The sequence below is a fragment of the Triticum aestivum genome, chromosome 7B (genome assembly GCF_018294505.1).
Source record: "Triticum aestivum cultivar Chinese Spring chromosome 7B, IWGSC CS RefSeq v2.1, whole genome shotgun sequence".
Classification (NCBI taxonomy): Eukaryota; Viridiplantae; Streptophyta; class Magnoliopsida; order Poales; family Poaceae; genus Triticum; species Triticum aestivum.
The window spans coordinates 310,253,034-310,275,225 of NC_057813.1; the positions used below are offsets into that span (position 1 = coordinate 310,253,034).

The 22,192-nt window shown below is 42.8% G+C and overlaps 1 long non-coding RNA gene across 2 annotated transcripts; it reads right to left on the reverse strand.

Moving 5' to 3' along the window:
* Positions 1-3,998: 3,998 nt before the first annotated feature.
* LOC123163050 (uncharacterized) lies at positions 3,999-5,353 on the reverse strand. 2 transcript variants are annotated; one of them, XR_006481686.1, is made up of 3 exons: positions 5,290-5,353; positions 5,072-5,213; positions 3,999-4,400 (listed from the first exon to the last, which is right to left on the reverse strand). It is a non-coding gene; the product is annotated as an uncharacterized lncRNA (long non-coding RNA). The 2 variants fall into 2 exon arrangements; XR_006481685.1 differs by lacking the exon at positions 3,999-4,400 and having other exon boundaries at positions 4,707-5,213.
* Positions 5,354-22,192: the final 16,839 nt, after the last annotated feature.

Sequence of the window (22,192 nt, forward strand, 5' to 3'; positions counted from 1 at the left end):
CAACGGCTAAAGCTTGCCTGGGGACTGGGTCCCGTTGGCATAGAGCACTAGGCTACCGCGAGAGTAAAAGGGGGGAACCGTGCCCAAGTGAGAGATGCAAACACAACATGAGTTGGGGATGCTAACATTAAAGCAAAAGTGTCACAATTTTTACACACCCCCGTGGGGCCTTTCATAATTTCTCCGCGGGAATGAAACAAAAAAGGCCTCCTAAAGATCGCGGCTCAGTCAGTGTTGCCCATGACGCTAGGTTGGCGCCACTCCTCCCCTAGGCCCAGGCACAGCGACACGGTGGCTTGTAGTTATCATTGTCGCTTGAGCTTGGTCTGGAGGAAGTGTTGCTACCGCCGGAGGAATCACGGACAAGGCCAAGGGCAAGTTCACCGCTCAGGGCCTCGCCACCTCACCGGCCTGAAGAGGGGCCACCATTTTGTTCGCCACCCTAGGGAAGCACTCCAGACATCAGCCATCCTCCCCAAAGACCTTGAAGAAGAGCGTTGACGTCCCATCGTACTCGAAGTGGATGGCGTGTCCCCCCTCCGAGTTGCAGGCGCGGGTGATCGCGCCCCATCCTTGGGTCATGTAGACATCGCCGGAGTCGACGGCCCCGATCTCCGCCTCTGAAGCTTGGCTGCAGCAGCCGTTGTGCTGCGCCAACACTCGATGGGCCCCCTCGATGGTATCTTCCTTGCCAGGGACCGCGAGAGCCGGATTCACGTGCGCGGCGGCATTGCCGCCCACACCACGAACTCATGGGCCGTGCCATGTGCACGGGCTTGCGGGAAAGGTGGACGCACGGACATTACTTGTTCTCCCCTGCGACTCCGTCCCCCGCAACTTCCACGGTTGCTCCCATGGGCAGGGCTATGCACACGAGCATGCGCGCTAACGGGGAAACCCGGCGGTGTGGTTTGTGCCAGGGCCGCGCTACCATGGGCGCTGCAGAGGGCTCACGGGGGCAACCATGCCTCTTCTTCGGCGGAAATAACTACGGCTCTACCTACGAGGGTTTTCTCTTCTCGGCGGCCAAGAACCTCCTCACTGGCGGCATGGATGCTTTCGCAAGATGGCAGCATGGCGAAGAAGAAGAAGGAGCGAGCGGCAAGGAGATGAAGATGGGCTGGGGCTCCGCTCCCCTCCCCGCATTTATAGATGGAGGAAGACTAACCAGCGGCCTCTCACGATCCAAGCAATGATGGCCTTTCAGCATGTATCAGGCAGTTGCCAAGTCGGGCAGTTGCCAAGGCGGTGTGGGGAAGCGAAGACGCCCGCGTCCCATCAAGCGTCAGCCTGGCTTGCAGGCTATTAGGGCCCATGATGCTTCGATCTTGCCCTTTGTTTTTGCCTCGAAGCCAAGTCCGAGCGCGCCTTGTGTCCGGGGGCTATTGTTGGCGTTCTGGGAACCAGGGTACTCGGACTTGACTGCCTACGGCCCATGGCGTGGCTCCTTTGACGGCCTAGTATGGCCCACCCCCAAGACTATCTAGACAAGACCCTCACGAGGGGCCAAGCCTCGCGAGGCGAATGATGCCAAGACCTCCTGAGGGAGCGGCCTCTCGAGGTTGCCTCCTGAGGAGCGGTGATTTCTATGCAGGTAGCCAACCTCCTGAGGTTGCGATGGTGCAAGCCATGACTACCCAGGCAAGCGGGCACAGAGAAGGCAGTTTCCTCTTCGGTCCTATGGAGGGGAGCACAAGCGTGGGTTCCCGAGGAATCTGGCAAATGTTTCCATTCCTGTGCAACGAGACCAAGACCACCAGCACAGTAGGATGGATGTCATCGCCGATCCCACCACTTCGTCATGACTAGAGGCTTTGTAGGCAAAGACTACCTTTCGTCAGGATAAGATGTACTACTTGTTCCCTTTCAAACTGGCCAGTTTGGAATCCCTTCCCGCCTATGTTTTGGAGGAATAGGACCGAGGCCACTATAAGTATATGATAGCCAACACCATAGCGAGGGATCGGATCCTTTCCACCCTCACCAGAGCAGTCCTCACGAGCTTGTTCATCCTCTATACTAGTTCATCCCCAGCCCCTCGTGAGACCAATGCACCACAAAACAGGAGTAGGGTATTACACCGCAAGGTAGCCCGAACCTGGGTAAACTGTCATGTCCATCTTCTTCCTTGATTGCGTGAATCGAGCTAGGCCGTGGGGTAACGAGATGGTTGGCTGGAGAGGTTGAGTTCTTCGCACATGCTCCAGAGTTCGAACCTTTCACGGGCCTACGGAGCCCTGAATCCGACAATTGGGAAGTAGCAAGTACATGATGGGTTGCTAGAGTGACAGAAGCTTAAGCCCTAGTTTATGTGTTGCTTCGTAATGTGCTGTTTTGGATCCACATGTTTAATGTTATGGTTAGATTTATCTTAATTCTTCTTTCATAGTTGTGGATGTTTGCGGAAGGGGTTAATCATAAGTGGGAAGCTTGTCCAAGTAAGGACATCACCCAAGCACCGGTCCACCCACATATCAAATTAACAAAGTAGCGAGCGTGAATCATATGAGCATGATGAAAACTAACTTGACGATAATTCCATGTGTCCTCGGGATCGCTTTGCTTTACATAAGAGTTCACCCAGGCTCATCCTTTGCTACAAAAAGGATTGGGCCACCTTGCTGCACCTTAGTTATACTTGTTACTTGTTACTCATTACAAATTATCTTACTACCAAACTATCTGTTACTGATAATTTCAGTGCTTGGAGAAAATACCTTGCTGGAAACCGCTTGTCATTTTCTTCTGCTCCTCATTGGGTTCGACACTGATAGGTCTCCAATATATCTATAATTTTTGCTTGTTCCATGCTGTTATATTATCATTCTAGGATGTTTTACAATCATTTTATAGCAACTTTATATCATTTTTTAGGACTAACCAATTGACATAGTGCCCAGTGCCAGTTGCTATTTTTTCTTGTTTTTACTTCGCAGAAAATCGATACCAAACGGAGTCCAAATGCAGCAAGACCAGAAGGAACAACTTGGGCCAAAGAAGTACCAAAGGAGTGCCCCAAGGGGGGCACAACCCACCTGGGCACGCCCGGGGGCCTAGGCGCGCCCTGGTGGATTGTGCCCACCTTGGTGGCCTCCTGCACCGCCTCTTTGCTCTATAAATACCCCGAAAAACCAAAAACACTGGGGGAGTCGGCGAAACACAATTCCAGCCGCCGCAAGTTCTAGAACCACTAGATCCAATCTAAACACCATCACGGAGGGGTTCATCATCCTCATTGGTGCCTCTCCGATGATGCGTGAGTAGTTCATTGTAGACCTATGGGTCCGTAGGCAGTAGCTAGATGGCTTCCTCTCTCTCTCTTTTGATTCTTAATACAATGGTCTCTTGGAGATCTATTTTGATGTAACTCTTTTTGCGGTGTGTTTGTTGGGATCCGATGAACTTTGAGTTTATGATCAGATCTATTTTATCCATGAAAGTTATTTGAGTTTTGATCTCTTATATGCTTGATTGCTTATAGCCTCGGATTTCTTCTTCGAATCTTTGGTTTGGTTAGGCCAACTAGATCGATTTTTCTTGCCGTGGGAAGAGGTGCTTTGTGATGGGTTCGATCTTACGATGCTCAATCCCAGTGACAGAAGGGGAAATGACACATATGTATCGTTTCTATTAAGGATAACAAGATGGGGTCTATTCCTACATGAATAGATCTTTTTCTACATCATGTCATCATTCTTATTGCATTACTTCGTTTTTCCATGAGCTTAATACACTAGATGCATGCTGGATAGCGGTCGATGTGTGAGTTAAGTAGTAGATGCAGGCAGGAGTCGGTCTACTAATCTTGGACGTGATGCCTATATAATGATCATTGTTTGGATATTGTCATGATTATTTGAAGTTCTATCAATTGCCCAATAGTAATTTGATTACCCGCCGTATGTTTTTTTCTTGAGAGAAGCCACTAGTGAAATCTATGGCCTCGGGTCTCTTCTTTATCATATTTGCTTTCTGATCTATTATTTGCCTCTTTTATTTTCAGATCTATTAATCCAAAAACCCAAAAATACCTGGCTGCATTTTTTTCTTATTTATTTTATCTCGTGTTCCCACGAGATCTATTTATCCAATCTACTATAATTTTATCTATCATTTACCCTGGAGGGATTGACAACGCGTCGGGTTGCAAGTATTTGTTCTTTGTGTGCAAGTACCGTTTACATAGTGTTGCGTGGTTCTCCTATTGGTTCGATAACCTTGGTCTCATCACTCAGGGAAATACCTACCATAGTTGTGCTACATCATCCCTTTCTTTTTGGGGAAATACCAAAGTGGACACGAGCCATCAGACACTCTTACTTATCGAAAGGACTAGATTGATCCCCTATACTTGTGGGTCATCATAGACCAAGCCTGCCAACTATATGTCTATGTGTAACCTGCATTTAAAAAGAAAAAATTTTATAAAAATGTGAAGTGACCAGATTGCACATATTGTATAATGCTTACCAAATGATTGTCATAGATGTTTGCAGTTGTAAAGCAATGAACCCGTGCAGGATATTTCTCATACATGTGTAATAGAGTGTGCATATTCTTAACTTACCTTCATGTTAGATTAAAATCATCATTGTATGCAACAGGTCTTTCATATTTGTCAAATACGTACGCTTTATAATTTAAAATAATTGAACAATTGTTAATTACAAAAAAATATTACTAAATAAACAACTAATATAAAATAATGTTACTAAAGAAACAACTAATATACAAAAAATCTACTTACTAATTACATACGTTGGTTCCTCGTTTGGATGTATTGGGGACATATATATCACAAAATCTCTAGAGTTGTAGCAAAAATGGATCATGTCTCTTGTTCTTATATCGTGGTCGTAGCAAAAGCAATCCCATCCAATGCCACCTATGTGAATCCTATCTCCATTATCTCTCGCACACATCCTATAGCTTGATTTGTGTGTAGTTTTGGCTGTGAAATAGCATTGTCTGATGTAGTGCCTAAATTGGTTAACTCCTCGGCAAGGTGCATCTTATACATAATAAGTGTATGTAGTAAGTTACACCTCAATTTGATATATAATAAACTTACATATGACATTACGATATTGATTCACAATCCTGTAACGAAGAGAGTCTGGACCTATCACCCGAAATTTTGTTATTTTCTCATGATCTAAGGCGCATGGCATTCTACCAGTACCACAAATATCACAGACGGCAGCCATTTCAACCTGAAATAGTTACATTCAATTTTGTTAGAACATATTGAATTCTAGTTTAGTACATACATATTAAAAAATATGTTACCTTGATGAAGTACTCATGAATATTTCTTGATAGAAGGCAAGCAACAAATTTGTGTGATACAATCTTACTGCTCTAACAATGCACAGCTTTGGTGCCTTTATTTATAGTGAGGCATATAGGATTATGTGTGGTTCAAATGAAAATAGGTTGTGTGGTTTACCATTTATTTTGGATACGAAATGGTTGGCAATGAAACGAAGCATGCATGCCCCTGGTGTGGTGACCCTAGGCTACATGCGGCGATTTATAGCGAGACTATTCGCGGCTATTGGTTGCTTCTATTTATTGTGAGAAGGTTTGCGGCTAAAAAGCTTGTGGTTTAACATATACAACTATTCCATAACATGAATGTAGGCAACGAACGATGGGTGCCACTTCTGTTGTGACATGAGGCTTGTTGCATGTTACAAAGTTCACCTAACTTGCAATGAGATTTGTCATTTGTGTCGATCTTCACGATGACTTCATGGAGTTGGTGGTATGTTCCACTTAATTCGTGTTTTCCTTTTTCTGCTTTCAAGGAGTGGGCGGTATGTTACATGATAAGTTCACCTAATTTCCTTTTCTTTTTATCATGCTCAGTCTATCCCTTGTTGGGGAACGGAGGATTTCATGTGTGTGACCAACTTGCTATAGATGATAACTAGACGATTCAGTCCGACATGAAGCTATTAAAATGGCATTCCCTTGACCCTCACTCTCACAAACGAGGGAGGGAAAACTTATTTCCACGATCAAAAATGGATTGAGATTGCCACACAACTCAAGATGTAGGCTAGAAGGTCATTCTTACTATTTCTTCATGAATATGAGGAGGCTCATGACGGCGGCAACAAAATCTATCTTTGGTACCATGTCCTATAATCACTTTAGTACGTACTTTCGGTGGTGCTCAGCATGTCGTATATATATGTACTTCTAGAACATATATGTAAACATTAGATAGTTGTTAAACATATATATGTTTATTGCTTCATGTTGTACTAATATTATTGTTTCAAAATAATTAGCTAGTGGTTAACGTATATATACTGCAATAAGTATCTTAGTTTCATGCAAAACACAACCATGGCAGCCAAAATGCTGCCGTGGCTCCAGAATTTTTTTTTTTGCATGGCAAAGCTCTCACTGGTGGGCGCTGCATGAAGGCCACCACTGCTTAAATTGTAAGCACTAGCAGGTGCCGTGCCCAGCCTACCACTGCAATAACCTCAAGACTGGTAGGCAGTTCTGCGCGCCCACCACAGCAAGCGCGTGCCCGCCATTATTGTCGTTTTAGAAGTGGCGAGAGGTCGGTGGTGAGCATGTCTGGGAGCCTGGCGCGCCTTTGCTACCCTCCCCCCCCCCCCCCCCCCCCCGCCACTACTAGGCATTCCTGCAGTAGTGGTTGCCACTTTTTGTGAATCATTTGCTGCTCATGTTGATCTCCCTAAGGAGAGGTGGTTTAAATTCCACCCACCTATTGAAATTTGTGAGGAACCAATTATTGGTAAAACTGAATTGATTTCTTATACTACTAATCCTATTGTGCCTTCTGCTTATATCGAGAAACATCATTTCCCAGTTAGGATTAAGGAACATGCTAAGGCTACAACTATGATTCATAAAAGTAACACTAGAACACCTAAACCCTCTGAACAAATTAAAGTGGACTTGCAACGGTTAAAGATCTCTTGGTTGATAATACTGATGGGCATGTCATTTATTTCTGTAAGGAAGCTACCAGAATTGCCAAACAAGTTAAAATTGAGCAAGATAAATTAGTTAAGTATAACAATTATTGGCATGCCTATTGTTTCCGTTAAGATTGGAGATCATTGATGTCATGGTTTATGTGATATGGGTGCTAGTATAAGTTTTATACCATTTCTTTATATCAAGAAGTTATGCATGATATTTCACCTGCTGAAATAGAAGAGATTGATGTCACTATTAAGCTTGCGAGCAGAGATACTGTTTCACTGCTTGGAATTGTTAGAGATGTTGAAGTCTTGTGTGGTAAGATCAAATATCCTATTGATTTCTTAGTACTTGGATCATCTCAAGATAATTTTTGTTCCATTATATTTGGTAGTCCTTTCTTGAATACCATTAATGCTGAAGTTGATTGTGTTAAAGAGAAGGTCAAGGTTAAGTTTAGTGATGTATCTCATGAATTTAATTTCTGTAAGTTTAATAGACAACCTCGTGATAAATAATTATCTAGTAAAGATGATACTATTGGTCTTCCTTCTATTGTTGTGCCTTCTACTGATCTGTTAGAGCAATATCTGCTAGACCACAAAAATGATATGCATATGAATGAAAGAAAAGAAATAGATGAAATATTCTTTAGGCAAGCACCTATTCTTAAACATAATTTACATGTTTAAACTTGGGTAGATCCATTTCCACCTAAGAGTGATCATGTGCTTGAATTAAAGAAACTCCCTGATACACTAAATTATGCTTATCTTGATGAAAATAAGATATATCATGTTATTATCAATGCTAACCTTTCAGTGCATGAAGAAAAGAGATTATTGAAAACCCCGAGGAAGCATCGTGCTATAATTGGATATACTCTCGATGATATTAAGGGCATCATCCCTACTCCATGTCATCATAAGATTAATATGGAACCTAATGCTAAGCTAGTCATCGATCATCAATGTCGATTGAATCCTAAAATGAAGGATGTTGTAAGAACAGAAATACTAAAGCTTCCAGAGGTAGGTATAATTTATCCTATACCTAATAGTAGAAGGGTAAGTCATGTTCATTGTGTCCCTAAATATGGGGGCATCACTGTCGTTCCAAATGATAAAAATGAACTTATCCCACAAAGAATCATAACTGCTTATAGGATGGTAATTGATTTTAGAAAACCCTAATAAAGCTACTAGGATCACTATACTTTGCCTTTCATTGATCAAATGCAAGAAAGTTTATCTAAGCACACACACTTTTGCTTCCTAAATGGATATTCTGGTTTTTCTAAAATACTTGTGTCATAAGAAGATTAAGAGAAAACTAATTTTACTTGCCCTTATGGAACTTATGCTTATAAATGTATGTCTTTTGGTTTATGTAATGCAGCAACTACCTTTCGAAGATGTATGGCTGCTATATTCCCTGATTATTGTGAGAAAATTGTTGAGGTTTTCATGGATGATTTTTCTGTTTATGGAACATCTTTTGATGTCTGCTTAAGCAATCTTGAAAAAGTTTTACAGAGCTCTGAAGAAACTAATCTTGTCTTGAATAGGGAGAAGTGTCACTTTACGGTAAATGAAGGTATAGTCCTTGGTCATTAAATTTATGGAAGAGGTATTGAACTAGATAGGGCTAAAGTTGATGTAATTGATAAAATGTCATGTCCTAAAGATATCAAAGGTATAAGAAGTTTCCTTGGTCATGTTGGTTTCAATAGAAGGTTTATTAAGGACTTCTCTAAAATCACTAGGCCTCTTACTAATCTCCTACAAAAGATGTACCATTTATTTTTATGATGATTGTGTTGAAGCTTTTGAAATACTTAAGAAAGCCATAACAAGTGCACCTGTTGTTCAACCAACAGATTGGAATTTACCATTTGAAATTATGTGTGATGCTAGTGAGTATGCTATTGGTGCTATTCTAGGACAAATATTAGATAAGAAATTGAGTGTTATTTATTATACTAGTAAGACCATGGATAGTGCTCAAAGAAATTATGCTACTACTGATAAAGATATTTTAGCAGTTGTGTCTGCATGTGATAAGTTTATACCTTACAACATTGATTCTAAATTTACTATTCACACTAATCATGTTGCTTTTAAGCATCTTATGGATAAGAAAGATGCTATACCTAGATTGATTAGGTGGGTTCTTCTGTTGTAGGAGTTTGATTAGCATATTTTTGATAGGAAGGGAGTAGAAAATCTTGCTGCAGATAATTTTGTCTAGGATAGAAAATATTCTTGATGACCCAATACATGTCAGTGATAGTTTTCCTGATGAGCAATTAGCTATTATAAATGCTTCCACCTCTTGGTATGTAGATTATGCTAATTTTATTGTTGCTAAATACATCCGCCTAATTACACATACCAAAAACATAGAAAGTTCTTCTTTGATTTAAGACATTACTTTTGGGATGACCCACATCTATATAAAGGAGGAGATGGCATTATTAGATGTTGTCTACCTGAGCATGAGCAAGAACAGATCATAAGCAAGTGACATTCCAAACCATACGGAGGACACCATGTTGGACATAGAACTGCACACAAGGTATTACAATCTGGTTTTTATTAGCCCACTCTCTTCAAGTATGCACGTAAGTTTGTACTTTCTTGTGATGAATGTCAAAGAATTGGTAATGTTGGTAGACGTCAAGAAATGCCTATTAATTATACACCTGTTATTGAACCTTTTTGTGACATCCCCGGATTGTAGTCATGTCATGAACCAAGATAATGTGCCATGTCATCATGATCAGCATAATTAAATTGTATTTAGTAAAAAAATCCCACTCTCAATTTCGGTTCAAATTCAAAAATATGAAAAAAAAGTGTTTTCCATATCGTCATTTTAAAATGTTCATATCATCTTATTAAATCCTTGAGAAATTTTCCAAGTGGATCCAAACTCATTTGGAATTCTAAATTGATTCCAGCAAAAATTAATGTGGACTAATAGTATTTTACTGGGTAGATTTAATATACACAAATATTTATTCAGTTCCAAATACTGCAAAAACATGTATGTGTCATTCGTTACATTACCTGTTATTTATGTGCCAAATCTCATGGTTCACAAAATCCATTTGGTAGCTCAAATAAATATAAGGCAGGAGATATATTAATTAACAGAAAAAGAAAAGTAAAAAGACTAAACTCCTACTGTGTCACTGGACCATAAGTGACCATAGTGCACATGGCCCAGCTCACCAGGCCTTTCCTGATAGAGGCAATGGTGTCCCATCTTTCGATGAGATGGTGATTATCGTTTTCGGAGGAGTAGACTTTGACGATCCGACTACAAACTTGCGAGGACGTAGCGCCTTAGCAATCGCTAAACCAACTCTGAGAGGTTATTGAACACGTCAGAGAACGATCAACCTAACCACGAGGATCTATTTCTTGCAAGTAAACAAAGAACAAGCAAGAAACTAGGATTGTAATATGGATATTGTGAATATAAGAGGAAAGTTTTATCGATCAAGGTGGGGTGCTGTGACGTCTTGGTCTGGTCGTTGAACACAAATGATGTCGGGGTACACAAACAGGGGTATGTGATTTCCCCTGACTTGTGCACGGACCACGTAGCCAACATGATCAAAGGCAAGATTGCAACACCAAGGTCGGACCAAGCGAGGATCAACTCCTTTCCAAGTCTCAAATGCAGATCAAGAAGGCTAAGACAAGCCAGAAAAGCAAGATGAAGCCAAGGAAAGAACCAGCCTTGCCGGGCAGGCAAGCCTGACGAGGTTGGGCCTTGCACCGGAAGCATACATCCAGATCGTCCCGGCAGGCCCTGCCGGGACTTGCGGAGGCAACTATGCCACCACTCCACCTCATGAGCGATGCAAGTCACAGGTCAATGCGGTGTCGAGCCCCAAGATGACTAAGTGGCTGCTTCTCACCACGTGGCAACCACTTTCTACAGCAACACCTCCATATGGCACATGTCCTGGGACGTGTCAAACATTGATGGGCACGCTGTGATGTGGCACTAGGCGGTGCATTTAATGCACCCTGTCAGCCTGTAGACTTAGGTATGATACCACCGTTTGCTATCTAATCAGTATGCAAAGATTGATTTGCCACTGTGGTAACCCCTTGATCTATAAAAGGAGGCCCATGGCAAACGTAAAAAGGGTTCGGTCCGCGAGGTTGCCAAGCTTAGGCCCTCACGTACCCATACGCATGCAGCCGCTTCGCCTGAGGCAACCCTTCCGGGCAAAGTGCGTTGCGTCCACCACCACCTTTTCCACTATCAATCCACCAAAGGAGGAGTAGGGTCTTACGCCTCATGGCGGCCTGAAACTGGGTAAAATTGCCAGTGTGATCCCCTGCGTGCTACGTGACACTTCTCCTCTCTTTGTGCAACATGCCCATCCCCCCGCCGAACCAGAAAGGGGCTCGCAGCCCCATAGGTGGCAGTGGTTTCCCATGACAAACATAGTACGCGAAGTTGCAGCTATGGCGAACTTTAATCTAAACAAAACCCAAAGTGATAGAGGCAAAGGTGTCCCGTCTTTCAGTGAGATGGTGATTATTGTTTTTGCAGGAGTAGACTTTGACGATCCGACTACAAACGTAGCAATCACTAAACCAACTCCGAGAGGTTATTGACCACGCCAGAGCATGATCAACCTGACTACGAGGGTCTATTTCCTGCAAGAAAACGAACAACCGTCCTCCACCCAGTAGTGAATTTGGAGTCCATCTTGAGCTTGAAGTCATGGGGTTGTCATCATCTTGACTCTCACATCTCCCTTATGAATCACTCAACCAACCCCATCTATGAAAGCATAGCAATCAATTACATCGTCACAAGCATTCGTAACAAGGGGAAATGGGTTCATCCTACCACATGATGCTACAAAATAACATAACTTAAAATTCTCCTACTGCATGCATGGTGGGGAAGAATACTTCTAATGCAACAAAATCATAGGTATTGTAAAACATGATCGAATGAGTTGCCTGGCTGACGGTCTTCAAAAGCTAGTGACTCGTGATAGCAAGCTTAGAGCTCCGGGAATTCTATTCGAAGCCAACAATAAACACATAAGCATACAATGGTATAACATAACAGCAAGCTAACGTAAATCTCACATGAAATCATACCAAAACCAAGGAAAACTCGAAAAACTCAATTCAAGGTTTTCATTACTTCAAGCAACAACTAGAATATAGTTTTATCGTACTAAAACTTTTCTTAACACAACCAAAACAAGAGTTTTGCTAACTAACAGAAAGGAAAACATTATAAAAACTTGGTGCAAAAAGAAACACATTAAAAGCTATTATAAAACTCCTTTTATGCCTAAAACAAAACTAGTAAGAAAATAAAAACATTTTATTTTACTGCAAATAAAAGTTCACCCTCTCTAACTACAGAAACTAATCTGAAATAAAATATAACAGAGATGGAAATAAAATTTAAAGTAATTAAAACAACAGAAAACAGCAGTAAAGTCAAATAAACTAGAAAAGGCTTGTTTTTGTGTAAAACTAATTTTAATAAATTCTATAAAGTCCCAAATAAATCTTACTGCTAGGCAGGGTCAAAACAAAGGAGTGGCAAAAAGAATCACTAAAAAATAGTCCTAGCTCAATTTTTAGCAGAAATATTAATCTGACTAAAACTAATATAAAACAATTTTTAAAAGCTAAAACATGGCTGAAACTATTTTATAAGGAAACTTTAGGAAATATGCAAACTAGCAAAAAAAGAATCAACTAAAAATATGAAATAACCTAAAAGTTATTGATTTTACAAAAACAGAACTATTCAGCTAAAAACAGAAATTAAAGTAAAACTAAAAAAACTAAATGTGTTAACGGGCCGAACGGGTGGCGTTCCAAACTATGTAACGCACGGGCGAGTTTTTTAACTAAAACATGCATGGGCTAACTAAAATAAGCCAATCGGCGGTGTAAACTAAACCAGGAATAAAACTGGACTAAATCGAAACTAAAACCGATCTACTAAAATAAAACGTAACCGTTCGAGAGATCTAATCGGGGCCGTTCAACAACAATCGGATGGTGAAGGGGGATTGGCATCTTACAATGACGACGGCGACGATGGCGGCGGCTCGGCGAAGGCGGTGTGGCGATTCCAGCGATCGGGGAAGGCGGCGGCGGCATCGGGGCGATGCGGCGGAACGAGGGAAGCTCAGGGGTGGTCTCGGTGGTGGTTGAGGATGACGGAGACGAGCGGAACGAGATCGTCAAGCTCCTGGTGATCTCCAACTCCGGCGGTGGGCGGCGATGCTCATGGTGGTCTCTGCAGACGATGATGGTGAGCACAACCTTGTCAAAAGGAACCGTGGGGTTGGACTAGGCTGATGGCCAAGAAGAGAGGGGTTGAGGGAGCTCACCGGTGACGGTGGAGGCGGTGAACCGTGACGGCGGCACCGACATTAGAAAGGCGTGGGCATCGGCTGTGGTGAGGTTTGACCTAGGGTTTTAGGGGGTGCGAGGGAGGAGGGGTTAGGATTTATATAGAGCAGCAACCTGGGCGAGGGGGCAAAGCCGAAGCGCGATCCCGAGAGGATCGGGGTGTCGGGCACACTCTGCGCGTGTGCTGGCATGACGAGGCATGAGCAAGGGGAAAGAGAAAAGGTGGGGCCAGTGCATCGGTGAGGGAGAGAGAGAGGGAGAGCGAGCGGGTTTGGGTGCGGCGCGCACTGGGCTATGGTGGCTCGGCGCTGGTGGGCCGCGACTCGGCGCTGGCTGGGCCGGTTGGCCTGGCTGGCGCCTTGGGGGTTCTCCTTTTTTTGAAATAGACTAAGAAAAATATAAATGGAAAATAAAATATTTTTGTATAGGACATATATATATATATATCAAAAAGATCATAAAAATAAAACCTACAAGATGAACCTTTTTCGAGAGGCAAAACAGAAACTTTAAAAACCTTTTTTTGAAAATTCCAAATAAAATTCAAAATTGAATTCAAACTTTTTGGCATTATTTTTCTTCTAACATTTTTGGAGTGTCATGTTAGCTCATCTCATACTTTTGCACAAGTATTTGTCAGGGACTTTTTGAAATAAATTTCAAATGCCAAGTTGGATTCAAATTCAAATAAAACTCAAAACGCCTCTGAAATTTCAAATGCAACTCATATTCAAACAAGATGCATAGATGCTTAGCTAATAAATGTAAGACATTCCAAATTGGAAATTTGGGATGTTACAAACCTACCCACCTTAACATGAATCTCGCCCTTGAGATTCAAGTTCGCTAGCAAATAGGTGTTGGTGGTCTCGACGGAGATCTTCTTCTCGCTGCCAGGTGGCTTCCTCCTTGGAATGATGGCTCCACAGAACCTTGCAAAACTTGATGATCTTGCTGTGGGTAATGCTGTTCGCAGTCTCAAGAATTCTGATGGGTTTCTCCTCATAAGTCAGATCACTCTCGAGTTGTATGGCCTCTAAGGGCACTGTGTCTCTCAAAGGAATATCGGCCATCTCAGCATGGCATTTCTTCAGCTGGGAAACATGGAAGACATCATGAACTCCGGACAATCCTTCCGGCAATTCCAGCTTGTAGGCAACTTCTCCCCGATGTTCAAGGGTTTTGTACGGGCCAATGAACCTGGGTGCCAACTTTCCTTTAACACCAAACCTCTTGATTCCTCGAAGTGGGGACACACGGAGATATGCTCGGTCTCCCGCTTCATACGTTACTTCCTTGCGTTTACTGTCAGCATAACTCTTCTGCCTCGACTGAGCCACCTTGAGTCAATCTCGAATCAGCTTGACCTTCTCTTCGGAGTCTCTGATAAGATCGGGACAAAGAAGTTTTCGGTCTCCAACACCATCCCACAATAATTGTGTTCTACACCTCCTTCCGTATAGAGCTTTGAAAGGGGCCATCTTCAGACTGGTCTGATAGCTTTTATTGTATGAGAACTCTGTGTATGGCAAATTATCATCCCAGCTAGACCCGTAGTCTAGCGCACAGGCTCTCATGTCCTATAGAATCTGGTTGACTCTCTCGGTCTATCCATCTGTCTGCGGATGAAAATTTGTACTGAACTCCAGCCTCGTACCCAAAGTTTCATGCAACTAATTCCAAAACTTTCAGGTAAATTGTGTTCCTCTATCTGACACAATACTCCTCGGAACTCCATGTAGACATACGATCATGGTCATGTATATCTTGGCTAACTTAGTGCTGGTATAAGTGGTCTTCACGGAAATGAAATGATCTACCTTGGTCAAGCGATCAACCACTACCCAGATGGAATCATAACCTAAACGGGTCCTGGGTAATCCTGTGATAAAACCCATTCCAAGTTTCTCCCATTTCCACTCTAGTATCGGCTGAGGTTGAAGTAACCCTGCCGGCTTCTGTTGTTCAGCCTTTACTCACTGGAAAACATCGCATACTGCTACGTACTCGGCAATATCCTTCTTCATACCTGTCCACCAAAAACTTCCCTTCAACTCCAGATACATCTTGGTGTTGCCTGGGTGATTCGAGTACGGTGAATCATGCGCCTCCTTAAGAATTAGCTTCCTGAGTTCGGGATCATTGGGTACAGAAATACGATCCTCGAACCATATAGCTCCGTATTGATCCTCACGAAACCCTTTAGCTTTACCTTCACTCAACCTTTTCTTTATCTTAACAATTTCCTTGTCCGACTTCTGGGCTTCGCGAATTCTTTCGGCCAAAGTGGACTGAAGCTCTAGTGCTACAACATATCCTCTCGGAACTATCTCCAGTCGAAGATCTCTGAGGTCATTTACTAACTCCTGGGGTAATCATCCCGCTGTAAGAGTAGTCACATAACTCTTTATGGCTCAAGGCATCTGCTACAACATTAGCCTTTCTTGGGTGGTAATGCAATCTCATGTCATAGTCCTTGATCAACTCTAGCCATCTCCTCTACCTAAGGTTTAACTCCTTCTGCGTGAAAATATACTTCAAGATCTTATGATCCATTTAAACATCATAATTGTTTCCGACAAGGAAATGTCTCCAGGTCTTGAGTGCATGCACTACGGCTGCTAACTCCAAATTGTGTGTGGCGTAATTCATCTCATGAGGTCGTAGTTGTTTGGAGGTATAAGCTAAAACCTTTCCTTCCTGCATGAGTACTCCTCTGAGTCCCTGATGAGAAGCGTCACAATATACCTGGTAATCCTTGTGTATGTCCGGCAAAATTAGCATTGGGGTTGTAACCAAACATTTCTTCAACTCCTGGAGACTGGCTTCACAATCCTCGGTCCAAATGTACTTGGTTTCCTTCTTCAATAGCTCAGTCATGGGCTTGGAATCTTGGAGAAGTTCTCAATGAACCTCCGATAATATCATGCGAGTCTGAGAAAACTAAGGATCTCCTTGACCAAGGTGGGTGACTGCCATTTGGTGACCGATTCAACCTTGGTGGGGTCGACTGCTATTCCTTCTCCTGAAATAACATATCCAAGGAATCCGAATTCCTTCAGTCAAAATTCACATTTGTTGAACTTGGCATATAACTAATGTTCTCGGAGTTTCTCCAGAACTTGATGCACATGTGCCTTATGCTCTTCCTCGCTCTTGAAGAAAATCAATATGTCATTGATGAACACCACGACAAACTTGTCGAGATATTCCATTAATACCGTGTTCATCATACTCATAAAATATGTAGGGGCATTGGTCAATCCGAATGACATGACGGTATACTCATATAAACCATACCTCGTGGTGAAAGCTGTTTTGGGTATATCCTGTTCACGAATCTTCAACTGATGATACCCTGATCAAAGATCGATCTTGGAGAGTACTTTGGCTCCAACTAGCTGGTCAAATAAATCATTAATCATCGGCAGAGGGTACTTGTTCTTGATGGTCACGTCGTTTAACGAGCGATAATCCACAACCATTCTCATGGTTCCATCCTTCTTCTCTACCAAAAGAACTAGGGATCCCCAAGGTGACGAGCTTGGACGAATATATCCCTTATCCAATAGCTCATTAATTTGCTTCTTGATCTCTTCCAAATCGTTCGAGGGCATTCGTTAAGGTCTCTTGGATATTGGCGTTGTGCCGGGCAATAACTCAATCAAAAACTCAATGTCTCTGTCCGGTTGCATTCCTGGTAATTCCTTCGGAAATACATCGGGAAAATCTTGCACTACGGGCACTTCCTCCTGAATGACTCCCGTGAGAGAATTCACCTGATTCTTCGTTGGTGTGCGTCTAGATACATACTTGATCCTCTTCTGCTCCGGGGTGGCGAGCAAAATTGTCTTGCGGGCACAGTTGATGTTTCCTTCAAACTTCGTCAACCAATCCATGCCTAGGATTATGTCCAAACTCTGGGATTCCAATACTATGAGGTCTGCGGGAAAATCATGGTTTCCGATGCTGAGGGTCGAACGACAGCCTAAGCCTGCCATCATGTCTCCTCCTGGGGAACTGACCTGAAGAGGGATTCTAAGGATTCAAGTGGGCAACCCGTATTTTTTCACAACTACCCTTGATATGAATGAATGTGTTGCACCAGTCAAAGAGTACCAATACTGGACGTGAATTTAATAAAAACTTTCCAAGCACAGTTTCTGGCTGATCATAGACGTCCTCCACGTCAATGTGATTCACCTGAGCACGGGGAAAAGGGTTGGGCTTCTTTGCTGAGCTTCCATTGCCGTTGCTGTTTCCATTCCTCTGCTTGGCCTCCGGGCAGCCGGTGGCATAGTGTCCTATCTTCTGGCACTTGAAACAGGTGATGCGACTCAGATCCTTCTGAGATGGAGCAGGACGGTGTTGGTTGTCATTGCCTCCATTGCCAGACTTGAAGTTTTTGTCGTTGGTGTAATGATTTTTCCAATTCCCTCCATGGTTATGTCCTCCATGATTATGTCCTCCATGGGTGTGATGGGTGTGCCCTCCCGAGTAGGGGGCATAGCGGGGCTTCTGCTGAGCTTCGGAGTGGTACTTCCCCTGGCCATACTTCCGCTTGTGGCTATCTATCTGCTGTTGCTTACCTTCAAGTGTGGTGGCCTTATCTACCAGCTCCTGGTAGTTGTTGAAGGTAGCCACCATCAGCTGCATTCCCAGCCCATCATTGAGTCCCTCGAGAAACTTCTCCTATTTTGCAAGATCTATGGCCATATCATCTGGGGTATAGCGAGCTAACTTGCTGAACTCATCCACGTACTTCCCCACAATATGATTCCCCTGGCGTAAGTTGCAGAACTCGCGCTTCTTTAGACACATGGCTCCAACTGAGACATGAGCGATGCGGAAGGCCTGCTGGAACTGATCCCATGTCATGGTGGTGAGAGGATAAGTGGTAGTGTAGTTCTCCCACCAAGAGGCTGCAGGTACATCAAGCTGATGGGCAGCAAAGCGCACCTTCTCTGTATCTATGCATCTAGTAGTGGCTAACTCCCTTCCGACTTTGCGGAACCAATCGTCGGCCACAATCGGCTCAGTGCTGCTAGAGAACACCAGCGGATTCAACCTTAGGAAATGGGTCAAGTTGTCGACAGGGGGTGGTGGCGGTGGATTGTTGTTGTTGTTGTTTTGGTTCTAGATGAGTATCTGCATCAAGGCATTCTGTTGCTAGATCACTTGGGTGAGCTCTGGCGGGAAGGTGAAACCGGGGTCACGTCTCGGAGGCATCTGGTGTTTTGGAGTGGATGAGAAAATTAGAATAGAATAAGGGTCTAATGATAAAATAGCACTACCCATATGAATGCACAATAATAATCGCACCATTCATTTATTCATTCATCTCAAACAAGTTCAATCTTGGATTACAAATTCTCACGACTAATCAAAAATAACAGCCTAACTGATCAACAAAAAATAAAAATAAAACATGGTGGTCGACTAAATGTCTTCATCAATTATCGTTGTGTCCTCCGGTGCGGCGTCCTTTGGTGTGGCGCCTCCTCTTGCGGCTTCCTTCGGTGGAGCTTTCTTCATAATCCTGGTCATTGCTCACGAGGGGTCCATCATCTCCACTCGGAAAAAGGTTTTCTCCCTGGTACATCTTCTCCTCCAATGCGGCAACATCAATCTTCATCTTGTCGACTCTCTCCATGAAATCCTTGACTTCATCCTCATGCTCATAGTGAGCTTCACGTGCTGCATCCTCCAGTTCAATTTCACGAAGGTGTAACTTATGGACCGTCTTCAAGCTCCCGCGTATCTGAATATCTAGAGCCCTGATGTGAGCCTCCAAGTCTTGGATATATGAGCGAACAGAGTCGTCATCTATGGTGCTGGTGATCTCTCCATCTGCAGTCCTGCGAGAAATCACGGTGTGGTCTGATCCAAGAAGCTCGGCCATGTATTCCTCCTGGATGCGTCCAAGTGCACTATGAACTGCTATGTCTCTCTCGAGGATCTAAGTGGGAGCAGTGAACCTAAAGTCAATGGGTGCCGAGAGGCTTCCGAACGTCCTCCCTGGTATGTGCATGTGCACCTTAATCCTATAGCGGTGGTCTTCTGGAAATGCCATGATAGGGGTCCCGGTGATTGAAGGAAGAGCAATCTTCAATTCCTTGGTGATCTGGACCAGCCTCCTGCAGAAAAGCATTGTTTCATCTGGCTGGCAAAACTCTGGGAGCAGAACTAGGATGAACTTGATGGCCATCTAGAATGTTGAAATCGGAGAGAAGTCAGAAATGAATAGGGGAGAATTACAGAATAATAGAGACATAAAATAAATAGTTTCTTCCTATGGCTTTCCAATCCTAGGAGTTACGTCCTACGGTCAGAGTGTGCTCTGAATACCATCTATGTAACAACTTGACCCGAAATCGGTTAAGTCTCTGTGTAGCTATACCATCCCAAGATCATGCTGGCACACACAGTACATTGATGAAAAGATTCAAAGTTCAATCACACCTGAATTTATTACACGATTCTCATATCGAGTCTATATTAAATTATAATATATCCGGCCGAAGGCCAACTCATGAGAAATAAACTAAAATAAAGTTGCGTTAGCGTAAACGATAAGCGAGTCCATCTGACTCCATAGGGCAATCGCCAAGCGTGGATCGTAGCCTCACTCCTGGTCGGTAAACTCCTCTGCAACATAAGATATTGCAGCCGTGTAGGTCAGCATTTTGAATATGCTGGCGAGTCATGAAAAGAGAACAACAATGAAATTACTAACACTATATGCAATTTGGCTGTGAGGCTCTAAGTTTTATGTTTTTGCAAAAAAGCCATTTTTTCCTACAACAAAGGACTTGCTTGCAATTACTACAAAATGTTGGTTGTTATTGAGATGGTTCCTCCAACCAATATCTCATTCCCGAAATTAATAACCCATCAATTAACTTAATTTTTTTGGTGTTGAGATTTCCAAAATACTCCAATTTCCAGAGGCTCAAAATGTCCGTAACCGGGGACACGGCTAATCAATTAGGTTTTTACTCTGCAGAGTCTTGAGCACTTTACCCGCAAGAATCATTCCCTCCTTTAAGTCCTCGCACTGCCTGGTGTTTGAAGACGGGACGAACGAAATAGGGTCTTCCGAAGAGTTCCTCTGGGCCACTGCTGGTTCCCATCCAATCCTACCGTTCTTCTACATCTCGTAACACCGTCCGGCTAGAGTCACGCCTAGGGTCGACCAAGACAGAGCTCATAATGGCTTGCGGCTGCACAGGTAAGCTTCCGGTCAACGGGTATCCATCCGTCTCTTCGTGGCCGGGTGAAACTTTCCACAAGATGTCATGGCGCTTCTCCATGCATCTCGGCCATCCGCTGGTTGCTCCAGGGTGCCCGTCAACCGTCCTCCACCCAGTAGTGAATTTGAAGCCCGTCTTGAGCTTGAAGTCATGGGGTTGTCATCATCTTGACTCTCACATCCCCCTTATGAATCACTCAACCGACCCCGTCTACCAAAGCATAACAATCAACTACATCGTCTCGGCATTGGTAACAAGGGGAAATGGATTCATCCTACCACATGATACTACTCACGACATAACTTAAAATTCTCCTACTATATGCATGGTGGGGAGGAATACTTCTAATGCAACAAAATCCTAGGTATTGTAAAACATGATCAAATGACTTGCCTGGCTGACGGTCTTCGAAAGCTAGTGACTCGTGATAGCAAGCTTCGCACTCCAGGAATTCTATTCGAAGCAAACAATAAACACATAAGCATACAACGATATAACATAATAGCAAGCTAACGTAAATCACACAAGCAATCATACCAAAACAAAAGAAAACTTGAAGAACTCAATTCAAGGTTTTCGTTGCTTCAAGCAACAACTAGAAAATAGTTTTATCCTAATAAAACTTTTCTTAATAGAACCAAAAGAAGAGTTTTGCTAACTAACATAAAGGAAAACATTATAAAAACTTGGTGCAAAAAGAAACACATTAAAAGCTATTATAAAACTCCTCTTATGCCTAAAACAAAACTAGTAAGAAAATAAAAACATTTTATTTTACTGTAAATAAAAGTTCACCCTCTGTAACTACAGAAACTAATCTGAAATAAAATATAACAGAGGTAAAAATAAAATTTAAAGTAATTAAAACAACAGAAAACAACAGTAAAGTCAAATAAACTAGAAAAGGCTTGTTTTTGTGTAAAACTGATTTTAATAAAATCTATAAATACCAAATAAATCCTACTGCTAGGCAGGGTCCAAACAAAGCAGTGGCAAAAAGAATCACTAAAAAATAGTCCTAGCTCAATTTATAGCCAAAATACTAATCTGACTAGAACTAGTATAAAACAATTATTAAAACTAAAAAATGGCCGAAACTATTTTATACAGAAACTTTAGGAAATTTGCAAACTAGCTAAACAAGAATCAACTAAAAATATGAAATAACCTAAAAGTTATTGATTTTACAAAAACAGAACTATTCTGCCAAAAACAGAAATTAAAATAAAAACTTAAAAAAAACTAACATGTTAACGGGCCAAACGGGTGGTCGTTCTGAACTATCTAACGCACTGGCGAGTTTTTTTTAACTAAAACATGCATGGGCTAACTAAAATAAGCCGATCGGCCGGTCTAAACTAAACTAGGAATAAAATCGGACTAAACCGAAACTAAAACTGATCTACTAAAATAAAACATAACCGTTCGGGAGATCTAATCGGGGCGTTCAACAACAATCGGATGGTGGAGGGGGATTGGCTGCTTACAACGGTGGCGGCGGCGACGGCGGTGGCTCGGGCGACGGTGATGCGGCGATTCCGACGATCG